Source organism: Electrona antarctica, assembly GCF_951216825.1.
Source record: "Electrona antarctica genome assembly, contig: scaffold_635, whole genome shotgun sequence".
Lineage (NCBI taxonomy): Eukaryota > Metazoa > Chordata > Actinopteri > Myctophiformes > Myctophidae > Electrona > Electrona antarctica.
This window is the reverse complement of record NW_027637231.1, coordinates 45,001-57,089: the sequence shown is the minus strand read 5'-3', so window position 1 is coordinate 57,089 and position 12,089 is coordinate 45,001.

Genomic DNA, 12,089 nt, shown 5'->3' with positions numbered 1-12,089 from the left:
GTGGCGTTGTCCTTTACAGAGGCTCCGTGGTGGCGTTGTCCTTTACAGAGGCTCCGTGGTGGCGTTGTCCTTTACAGAGGCTCCGTGGTGGCGTTGTCCTTTACAGAGGCTCCGTGGTGGCGTTGTCCTTTACAGAGGCTCCGTGGTGGCGTTGTCCTTTACAGAGGCTCCGTGGTGGCGTTGTCCTTTACAGAGGCTCCGCGGTGGGGCGTTGTCCTTTACAGAGGCTCCGTGGTGGCGTTGTCCTTTTCCGTGGTGGCGTTGTCCTTTCCAGAGGCTCCGTGGTGGCGTTGTCCTTTCCAGAGGCTCCGTGGTGGCGTTGTCCTTTACAGAGGCTCCGTGGTGGCGTTGTCCTTTTCAGAGGCTCCACGGTGGCGTTGTCCTTTTCAGAGGCTCCGTGGTGGCGTTGTCCTTTACAGAGGCTCCGTGGTGGCGTTGTCCTTTACAGAGGCTCCGCGGTGGGGCGTTGTCCTTTACAGAGGCTCCGCGGTGGGGCGTTGTCCTTTACAGAGGCTCCGTGGTGGCGTTGTCCTTTACAGAGGCTCCGTGGTGGCGTTGTCCTTTACAGAGGCTCCGTGGTGGGGCGTTGTCCTTTACAGAGGCTCCGTGGTGGCGTTGTCCTTTACAGAGGCTCCGTGGTGGCGTTGTCCTTTTCAGAGGCTCCGTGGTGGGGCGTTGTCCTTTACAGAGGCTCCGTGGTGGCGTTGTCCTTTTCAGAGGCTCCGTGGTGGCGTTGTCCTTTTCAGAGGCTCCGTGGTGGCGTTGTCCTTTACAGAGGCTCCGTGGTGGCGTTGTCCTTTACAGAGGCTCCGTGGTGGCGTTGTCCTATACAGAGGCTCCGCGGTGGGGCGTTGTCCTTTACAGAGGCTCCGTGGTGGCGTTGTCCTTTACAGAGGCTCCGTGGTGGCGTTGTCCTTTACAGAGGCTCCGTGGTGGCGTTGTCCTTTACAGAGGCTCCGTGGTGGCGTTGTCCTTTACAGAGGCTCCGTGGCGGCGTTGTCCTTTTCAGAGGCTCTGTGGTAGCGTTGTCCTTTACAGAGGCTCCGTGGTGGCGTTGTCCTTTTCAGAGGCTCCGTGGTGGCGTTGTCCTTTACAGAGGCTCCGTGGTGGCGTTGTCCTTTTCAGAGGCTCCGTGGTGGCGGTGTCCTTTACAGAGGCTCCGTGGTGGCGTTGTCCTTTACAGAGGCTCCGTGGTGGCGTTGTCCTTTACAGAGGCTCCGCGGTGGCGTTGTCCTTTACAGAGGCTCCGTGGTGGCGTTGTCCTTTACAGAGGCTCCGTGGTGGCGTTGTCCTTTACAGAGGCTCCGTGGTGGCGTTGTCCTTTACAGAGGCTCCGTGGTGGCGTTGTCCTTTACAGAGGCTCCGTGGTGGCGTTGTCCTTTACAGAGGCTCCGTGGTGGCGTTGTCCTTTACAGAGGCTCCGCGGTGGGGCGTTGTCCTTTACAGAGGCTCCGTGGTGGCGTTGTCCTTTACAGAGTTTCCGTGGTGGCGTTGTCCTTTTCAGAGGCTCCGTGGTGGCGTTGTCCTTTTCCGTGGTGGCGTTGTCCTTTCCAGAGGCTCCGTGGTGGCGTTGTCCTTTCCAGAGGCTCCGTGGTGGCGTTGTCCTTTACAGAGGCTCCGTGGTGGCGTTGTCCTTTACAGAGGCTCCGTGGTGGCGTTGTCCTTTACAGAGGCTCCGTGGTGGCGTTGTCCTTTACAGAGGCTCCGTGGTGGCGTTGTCCTTTCCAGAGGCTCCGTGGTGGCGTTGTCCTTTACAGAGGCTCCGTGGTGGCGTTGTCCTTTACAGAGGCTCCACGGTGGCGTTGTCCTTTACAGAGGCTCCGTGGTGGCGTTGTCCTTTCCAGAGGCTCCGTGGTGGCGTTGTCCTTTCCAGAGGCTCCGTGGTGGCGTTGTCCTTTCCAGAGGCTCCGTGGTGGCGTTGTCCTTTACAGAGGCTCCGTGGTGGCGTTGTCCTTTACAGAGGCTCCGTGGTGGCGTTGTCCTTTACAGAGGCTCCGTGGTGGCGTTGTCCTTTACAGAGGCTCCGTGGTGGCGTTGTCCTTTACAGAGGCTCCGTGGTGGCGTTGTCCTTTACAGAGGCTCCGTGGTGGCGTTGTCCTTTACAGAGGCTCCGTGGTGGCGTTGTCCTTTACAGAGGCTCCGTGGTGGCGTTGTCCTTTACAGAGGCTCCGTGGTGGCGTTGTCCTTTCCAGAGGCTCCGTGGTGGCGTTGTCCTTTACAGAGGCTCCGTGGTGGCGTTGTCCTTTACAGAGGCTCCGTGGTGGCGGTGTCCTTTACAGAGGCTCCGTGGTGGCGTTGTCCTTTCCAGAGGCTCCGCAGTGGCGTTGTCCTTTTCAGAGGCTCCGTGGTGGCGCTGTCCTTTTCAGAGGCTCCGTGGTGGCGCTGTCCTTTTCAGAGGCTCCGTGGTGGCGTTGTCCTTTACAGAGGCTCCGTGGTGGCGCTGTCCTTTCCAGAGGCTCCGCAGTGGCGTTGTCCTTTACAGAGGCTCCGTGGTGGCGCTGTCCTTTCCAGAGGCTCCGCAGTGGCGTTGTCCTTTACAGAGGCTCCGTGGTGGCGCTGTCCTTTCCAGAGGCTCCGTGGTGGCGTTGTCCTTTACAGAGGCTCCGTGGTGGCGCTGTCCTTTCCAGAGGCTCCGCAGTGGCGTTGTCCTTTACAGAGGCTCCGTGGTGGCGCTGTCCTTTCCAGAGGCTCCGTGGTGGCGTTGTCCTTTACAGAGGCTCCGTGGTGGCGTTGTCCTTTCCAGAGGCTCCGTGGTGGCGTTGTCCTTTACAGAGGCTCCGTGGTGGCGGTGTCCTTTACAGAGGCTCCGTGGTGGCGTTGTCCTTTACAGAGGCTCCGTGGTGGCGTTGTCCTTTACAGAGGCTCCGTGGTGGCGTTGTCCTTTTCAGAGGCTCCGTGGTGGCGTTGTCCTTTACAGAGGCTCCGCGGTGGGGCGTTGTCCTTTACAGAGGCTCCGCGGTGGGGCGTTGTCCTTTACAGAGGCTCCGTGGTGGCGTTGTCCTTTACAGAGGCTCCGTGGTGGCGTTGTCCTTTACAGAGGCTCCGTGGTGGCGTTGTCCTTTACAGAGGCTCCGTGGTGGCGTTGTCCTTTACAGAGGCTCCGTGGTGGCGTTGTCCTTTTCAGAGGCTCCGTGGTGGCGTTGTCCTTTTCAGAGGCTCCGTGGTGGCGTTGTCCTTTACAGAGGCTCCGCGGTGGGGCGTTGTCCTTTACAGAGGCTCCACGGTGGCGTTGTCCTTTTCAGAGGCTCTGTGGTGGCGTTGTCCTTTACAGAGGCTCCGTGGTGGCGTTGTCCTTTACAGAGGCTCCGCGGTGGGGCGTTGTCCTTTACAGAGGCTCCGTGGTGGCGTTGTCCTTTACAGAGGCTCCGTGGTGGCGTTGTCCTTTACAGAGGCTCCGTGGTGGCGTTGTCTGATTTTTCTATCCCTCTTTTTTTCCCACCATTTATTTCAAGGACGGAAAAAAGACATTATAAGACAAATCAGTAGGCCTACAAACACACATAAAACTAAAAAGACACTTTACAATTTACGCATTTGGCTATCAAGAATTGTCGTCATGAATCGTACATAAGCTAAGAATGTAACAGTGGAATATCTATACATTACATTACAGTCATTTAGCAGACGCTTTTATCCAAAGCGACTTACAATAAGTGTATTCAACATAGGTAGGGAACAAAAACTACTAATCACCAGAAGTCTTTAGTGCATTTTCTGCAAAAACAAGCAACCAAGAGTATACCTAGCGCTAAGGTAAAAGTGCAATATATCAGCTACCTATTTCCTATACAATGAAACTATGAGTATACACTATAGTGTTATGTCTACATAAAATGCTATCTAAGTTACATAAGTTGAGCCTTTGCATACGCCTGTAAGGTTGTCTTTGCATACCCCTGTAAGGTTGTCTTTGCATACCCCTGTAAGGTTGTCTTTGCATACGCCTGTAAGGTTGTCTTTGCATACGCCTGTAAGGTTGTCTTTGCATACGCCAGTAAGGTTGTCTTTGCATACGCCTGTAAGGTTGTCTTTGCATACGCCAGTAAGGTTGTCTTTGCATACGCCTGTAAGGTTGTCTTTGCATATGCCAGTAAGGTTGTCTTTGCATACGCCTGTAAGGTTGTCGGGGCTAGCTAGGGCAAGTGCTACAGGCTAAGATGGAGGTTTTCAGACTACGTGGAAGATTGGGAGTGAGTCTGTAGTTCTGACTGCAATGGGAAGTTCATTCCATAGTTTAGATTGGGAGTGAGTCTGTAGTTCTGACTGCAATGGGAAGTTCATTCCATAGTTTAGATTGGGAGTGAGTCTGTAGTTCTGACTGCAATGGGAAGTTCATGCCATAGTTTAGATTGGGAGTGAGTCTGTAGTTCTGACTGTAATGGGAAGTTAATTCCATAGTTTAGATTGGGAGTGTGTTGCATAAATTTAGGATAAGGGAAGGATCGAAGACCAATTTGTTGGAAAGATGGCGAGAAAGGCCCTTTAATGGATAAAAAAAAAATATATCTATTCTGTAATGCTAATTAGAAAGGACTGTAAATATATATATACCTTCAATAACCCAGCAGGGAGACCAAATACCGTGCTGTATTTACCTTACAAATAAGTGGATAGCCCTTTAAATCTTGAATGACAGCCACGGTACCATAAAAAATAGAAGGATACCTTAAAAACGAATTGGAGACAGACGAAATAAAGTTCTGAGAGGAAGTTTAAGGTTTTAACTGTAATTTTTAGTAGGTAATAATGTCAATTTACATAGAGAATGTGCTACATGGTTCAGATAATAATAATAATAGTACAATACATCACTATAATTTAGAGTATTCAATTGTTCCAATATGGATCCGAACTCAACCTGAACTCCTCTTCACAGTATGTCCCAGGCATTAATACTGTAGATCACGTCAGTTGTTGATAAACGTTCATTGGCTGAATAGATAGTTCATTTCCGCAATATCCCACGGTGGTGCTGGTTGTCGAGCACTCATTGGACCAGCACATGGATGATGAGACTGGTATCGTGACATCTTCCTTGGTTCAGTCATTGAGGGCCATAGACCGGGAAAGCACAGAGGCTGGCGTTGCTATGGCAACCTGAAGATAACATTCTTTCCCTGCTAGCTGTAAACTTTCGACAGAGAGAAATACTCCTATCTACTTTCTCACTATGACCTATATGGAACACGGTCTGGGCCCAAAGTTCTATATGTGTTGACCAACAGAATATGATGGAGTGGCCAACTTGACATGACATGTAAACAACATGTCAGAATTTATCTAACAGAGTGAGTCTGTAGTTCTGACTGCAATGGGAAGTTAATTCCATAGTTTAGATTGGGAGTGAGTCTGTAGTTCTGACTGTAATGGGAAGTTCATTCCAATTAGATTAGGAGTGAGTCTGTAGTTCTGACTGCAATGGGAAGTTCATTCCATAGTTTAGATTGGGAGTGAGTCTGTAGTTCTGACTGCAATGGGAAGTTCATGCCATAGTTTAGATTGGGAGTGAGTCTGTAGTTCTGACTGCAATGGGAAGTTCATTCCATAGTTTAGATTGGGATTGAGTCTGTAGTTCTGACTGCAATGGGAAGTTCATTCCATAGTTTAGATTGGGAGTGAGTCTGTAGTTCTGACTGCAATGGGAAGTTCATTCCATAGTTTAGATTGGGAGTGAGTCTGTAGTTCTGACTGCAGTGGGAAGTTCATTCCATAGTTTAGATTGGGAGTGAGTCTGTAGTTCTGACTGCAATGGGAAGTTCATTCCATAGTTTAGATTGGGAGTGAGTCTGTAGTTCTGACTGCAATGGGAAGTTCATTCCATAGCTTATATTGGGAGTGAGTCTGTAGTTCTGACTGCAATGGGAAGTTCATTCCATAGTTTAGATTGGGAGTGAGTCTGTAGTTCTGACTGCAATGGGAAGTTCATTCCATAGTTTAGATTGGGAGTGAGTCTGCAGTTCTGACTACAATGGGAAGTTCATTCCATAGTTTAGATTGGGAGTGAGTCTGTAGTTCTGACTGCAATGGGAAGTTCATTCCATAGTTTAGATTGGGAGTGAGTCTGCAGTTCTGACTGCAATGGGAAGTTCATTCCATAGTTTAGATTGGGAGTGAGTCTGTAGTTCTGACTGCAATGGGAAGTTCATTCCATAGTTTAGATTGGGAGTGAGTCTGCAGTTCTGACTGCAATGGGAAGTTCATTCCATAGTTTAGATTGGGAGTGAGTCTGTAGTTCTGACTGCAATGGGAAGTTCATTCCATAGTTTAGATTGGGAGTGAGTCTGTAGTTCTGACTGCAATGGGAAGTTCATGCCATAGTTTAGATTGGGAGTGAGTCTGTAGTTCTGACTGCAATGGGAAGTTCATTCCATAGTTTAGATTGGGATTGAGTCTGTAGTTCTGACTGCAATGGGAAGTTCATTCCATAGTTTAGATTGGGAGTGAGTCTGTAGTTCTGACTGCAGTGGGAAGTTCATTCCATAGTTTAGATTGGGAGTGAGTCTGTAGTTCTGACTGCAATGGGAAGTTCATTCCATAGCTTATATTGGGAGTGAGTCTGTAGTTCTGACTGCAATGGGATGTTCATTCCATAGCTTATATTGGGAGTGAGTCTGTAGTTCTGACTGCAATGGGAAGTTCATTCCATAGTTTAGATTGGGAGTGAGTCTGTAGTTCTGACTGCAATAGGACGTTCATTCCATAGTTTAGATTGGGAGTGAGTCTGTAGTTCTGACTGCAATGGGGAGTTCATTCCATAGTTTAGATTGGGAGTGAGTCTGTAGTTCTGACTGCAATGGGAAGTTCATTCCATAGTTTAGATTGGGAGTGAGTCTGTAGTTCTGACTGCAATGGGAAGTTCATTCCATAGTTTAGATTGGGAGTGAGTCTGTAGTTCTGACTGCAGTGGGAAGTTCATTCCATAGTTTAGATTGGGAGTGAGTCTGTAGTTCTGACTGCAATGGGAAGTTCATTCCATAGCTTATATTGGGAGTGAGTCTGTAGTTCTGACTGCAATGGGATGTTCATTCCATAGCTTATATTGGGAGTGAGTCTGTAGTTCTGACTGCAATGGGAAGTTCATTCCATAGTTTACATTGGGAGTGAGTCTGTAGTTCTGACTGCAATAGGACGTTCATTCCATAGTTTAGATTGGGAGTGAGTCTGTAGTTCTGACTGCAATGGGGAGTTCATTCCATAGTTTAGATTGGGAGTGAGTCTGTAGTTCTGACTGCAATGGGAAGTTCATTCCATAGTTTAGATTGGGAGTGAGTCTGTAGTTCTGACTGCAATGGGAAGTTCATTCCATAGTTTAGATTGGGAGTGAGTCTGTAGTTCTGACTGCAATGGGAAGTTCATTCCATAGTTTAGATTGGGAGTGAGTCTGTAGTTCTGACTGCATTGGGAAGTTCATTCCATAGTTTAGATTGGGAGTGAGTCTGTAGTTCTGACTGCAATGGGAAGTTCATTCCATAGTTTAGATTGGGAGTGAGTCTGTAGTTCTGACTGCAATGGGAAGTTCATTCCATAGTTTAGATTGGGAGTGAGTCTGTAGTTCTGACTGCAATGGGAAGTTCATTCCATAGTTTAGATTGGGAGTGAGTCTGTAGTTCTGACTGCAATGGGGAGTTCATTCCATAGTTTAGATTGGGAGTGAGACTGTAGTTCTGACTGCAATGGGAAGTTCATTCCATAGTTTAGATTGGGAGTGAGTCTGTAGTTCTGACTGCAATGGGAAGTTCATTCCATAGTTTAGATTGGGAGTGAGTCTGTAGTTCTGACTGCAATGGGGAGTTCATTCCATAGTTTAGATTGGGAGTGAGTCTGTAGTTCTGACTGCAATGGGAAGTTCATTCCATAGTTTAGATTGGGAGTGAGTCTGTAGTTCTGACTGTAATGGGAAGTTCATTCCATAGTTTAGATTGGGAGTGAGTCTGTAGTTCTGACTGCAATAGGACGTTCATTCCATAGTTTAGATTGGGAGTGAGTCTGTAGTTCTGACTGCAATGGGGAGTTCATTCCATAGTTTAGATTGGGAGTGAGTCTGTAGTTCTGACTGCAATGGGAAGTTCATTCCATAGTTTAGATTGGGAGTGAGTCTGTAGTTCTGACTGCAATGGGAAGTTCATTCCATAGTTTAGATTGGGAGTGAGTCTGTAGTTCTGACTGAAATGGGAAGTTCATTCCATAGTTTAGATTGGGAGTGAGTCTGTAGTTCTGACTGCATTGGGAAGTTCATTCCATAGTTTAGATTGGGAGTGAGTCTGTAGTTCTGACTGCAATGGGAAGTTCATTCCATAGTTTAGATTGGGAGTGAGTCTGTAGTTCTGACTGCATTGGGAAGTTCATTCCATAGTTTAGATTGGGAGTGAGTCTGTAGTTCTGACTGCAATGGGAAGTTCATTCCATAGTTTAGATTGGGAGTGAGTCTGTAGTTCTGACTGAAATGGGAAGTTCATTCCATAGTTTAGATTGGGAGTGAGTCTGTAGTTCTGACTGCATTGGGAAGTTCATTCCATAGTTTAGATTGGGAGTGAGTCTGTAGTTCTGACTGCAATAGGACGTTCATTCCATAGTTTAGATTGGGAGTGAGTCTGTAGTTCTGACTGCAATGGGGAGTTCATTCCATAGTTTAGATTGGGAGTGAGTCTGTAGTTCTGACTGCAATGGGAAGTTCATTCCATAGTTTAGATTGGGAGTGAGTCTGTAGTTCTGACTGCAATGGGAAGTTCATTCCATAGTTTAGATTGGGAGTGAGTCTGTAGTTCTGACTGAAATGGGAAGTTCATTCCATAGTTTAGATTGGGAGTGAGTCTGTAGTTCTGACTGCATTGGGAAGTTCATTCCATAGTTTAGATTGGGAGTGAGTCTGTAGTTCTGACTGCAATGGAAAGTTCATTCCATAGTTTAGATTGGGAGTGAGTCTGTAGTTCTGACTGCATTGGGAAGTTCATTCCATAGTTTAGATTGGGAGTGAGTCTGTAGTTCTGACTGCAATGGGAAGTTCATTCCATAGTTTAGATTGGGAGTGAGTCTGTAGTTCTGACTGAAATGGGAAGTTCATTCCATAGTTTAGATTGGGAGTGAGTCTGTAGTTCTGACTGCATTGGGAAGTTCATTCCATAGTTTAGATTGGGAGTGAGTCTGTAGTTCTGACTGCAATGGGAAGTTCATTCCATAGTTTAGATTGGGAGTGAGTCTGTAGTTCTGACTGCAATGGGAAGTTCATTCCATAGTTTAGATTGGGAGTGAGTCTGTAGTTCTGACTGCAATGGGAAGTTCATTCCATAGTTTAGATTGGGAGTGAGTCTGTAGTTCTGACTGCATTGGGAAGTTCATTCCATAGTTTAGATTGGGAGTGAGTCTGTAGTTCTGACTGCAATGGGAAGTTCATTCCATAGTTTAGATTGGGAGTGAGTCTGTAGTTCTGACTGAAATGGGAAGTTCATTCCATAGTTTAGATTGGGAGTGAGTCTGTAGTTCTGACTGCATTGGGAAGTTCATTCCATAGTTTAGATTGGGAGTGAGTCTGTAGTTCTGACTGCAATGGGAAGTTCATTCCATAGTTTAGATTGGGAGTGAGTCTGTAGTTCTGACTGCAATGGGAAGTTCATTCCATAGTTTAGATTGGGAGTGAGTCTGTAGTTCTGACTGCAATGGGAAGTTCATTCCATAGTTTAGATTGGGAGTGAGTCTGTAGTTCTGACTGCAATGGGGAGTTCATTCCATAGTTTAGATTGGGAGTGAGTCTGTAGTTCTGACTGCAATGGGAAGTTCATTCCATAGTTTAGATTGGGAGTGAGTCTGTAGTTCTGACTGCAATGGGAAGTTCATTCCATAGTTTAGATTGGGAGTGAGTCTGTAGTTCTGACTGCAATGGGACGTTCATTCCATAGTTTAGATTGGGAGTGAGTCTGTAGTTCTGACTGCAATGGGGAGTTCATTCCATAGTTTAGATTGGGAGTGAGTCTGTAGTTCTGACTGCAATGGGAAGTTCATTCCATAGTTTAGATTGGGAGTGAGTCTGTAGTTCTGACTGCAATGGGAAGTTCATTCCATAGTTTAGATTGGGAGTGAGTCTGTAGTTCTGACTGCAATGGGGAGTTCATTCCATAGTTTAGATTGGGAGTGAGTCTGTAGTTCTGACTGCAATGGGAAGTTCATTCCATAGTTTAGATTGGGAGTGAGTCTGTAGTTCTGACTGCAATGGGACGTTCATTCCATAGTTTAGATTGGGAGTGAGTCTGTAGTTCTGACTGCAATGGGGAGTTCATTCCATAGTTTAGATTGGGAGTGAGTCTGTAGTTCTGACTGCAATGGGAAGTTCATTCCATAGTTTAGATTGGGAGTGAGTCTGTAGTTCTGACTGCAATGGGAAGTTCATTCCATAGTTTAGATTGGGAGTGAGTCTGTAGTTCTGACTGCAATGGGACGTTCATTCCATAGTTTAGATTGGGAGTGAGTCTGTAGTTCTGACTGCAATGGGAAGTTCATTCCATAGTTTAGATTGGGAGTGAGTCTGTAGTTCTGACTGCAATGGGAAGTTCATTCCATAGTTTAGATTGGGAGTGAGTCTGTAGTTCTGACTGCAATGGGGAGTTCATTCCATAGTTTAGATTGGGAGTGAGTCTGTAGTTCTGACTGCAATGGGAAGTTCATTCCATAGTTTAGATTGGGAGTGAGTCTGTAGTTCTGACTGCAATGGGAAGTTCATTCCATAGTTTAGATTGGGAGTGAGTCTGTAGTTCTGACTGCAATGGGACGTTCATTCCATAGTTTAGATTGGGAGTGAGTCTGTAGTTCTGACTGCAATGGGGAGTTCATTCCATAGTTTAGATTGGGAGTGAGTCTGTAGTTCTGACTGCAATGGGAAGTTCATTCCATAGTTTAGATTGGGAGTGAGTCTGTAGTTCTGACTGCAATGGGAAGTTCATTCCATAGTTTAGATTGGGAGTGAGTCTGTAGTTCTGACTGCAATGGGGAGTTCATTCCATAGTTTAGATTGGGAGTGAGTCTGTAGTTCTGACTGCAATGGGAAGTTCATTCCATAGTTTAGATGGTTTTCAGAATACTGTGTAGAATAAGGTTATTATGAGAGACAACGTGATATAAAGTTATTATGAGCGACAACGTGGTATAAGGTATAAGGTTATTATGTCTTGGATCAGGGGCCAGATAAAAGGAGGTTGTGTGTCTTGGACCGGGGGCCAGATTTAGAGTATAGCACGCGTGGGTTTTTTTTATCAGACCCCCCCCCCCCCCTCTCTCTCTCTCCCTCCCCCAAAAAATAGCCTTTTATTTAGCGTTTTGAAAAGCGATTTTCAAATGAGCGACAACCTCGAACAACGATCGATTATTTAGTTTATATGAAAGGAAGAGGAGCAATGTCGAAAAAACAAGGGCTTCGGAAAGGGGGGGAGGTGGGAGAGGGGGGGGGGACATGTTTTGGAGGAAATTCTCTGATAGGAAACACAAAGTTCACCTTGATCACCGCTGCTCTCGCTCCGCTACAAAAAAGTACGAGAAAACACGTTGAGCCGTCTCTTAATTATTTTGAATGTGTATCTGCTTGGTCTCATCCTGGATGTCATCGTTTTAACCCGTTCTGGGCGGGATAACCCCCCCCCCCCCCCCCCACCCCCTTTTGGTGTTTTGTTAAGCATTGAGTTATACGTTAGCTGTTGAAAAATAGCAGACCTACAAGCTCGTTGCGCGGCACTCGGCGGCGCGCCCACGAGCTGCTATGTCTGCTATTTTTTGAAGAATCGTTAAAATGCACGACGCAAATCTTTGAATATATATATTCTTTCAGAGCGAACGTTTTTTAACTCAAATCTTTGCTTCTGGTGGGGGGGGGGGGGGGGGTCCTTGGAACAACATATTTTCAGATGGGGGTCGGCGGCCAAATACAGATAATTCTGGGGGTCCTTGACATGAAAAACATTGAGAACCAACTGACATAGAAACATGAAAACTGTCAGGATTTAGAAGACATTATTTTGTAGAATGGTCCTCTCAGGTCTGAATGGGTTAATCACCCAGATGTAATGGATTGGTATTTATAAAAAAGGGCTACTCCGTATACTCACTTA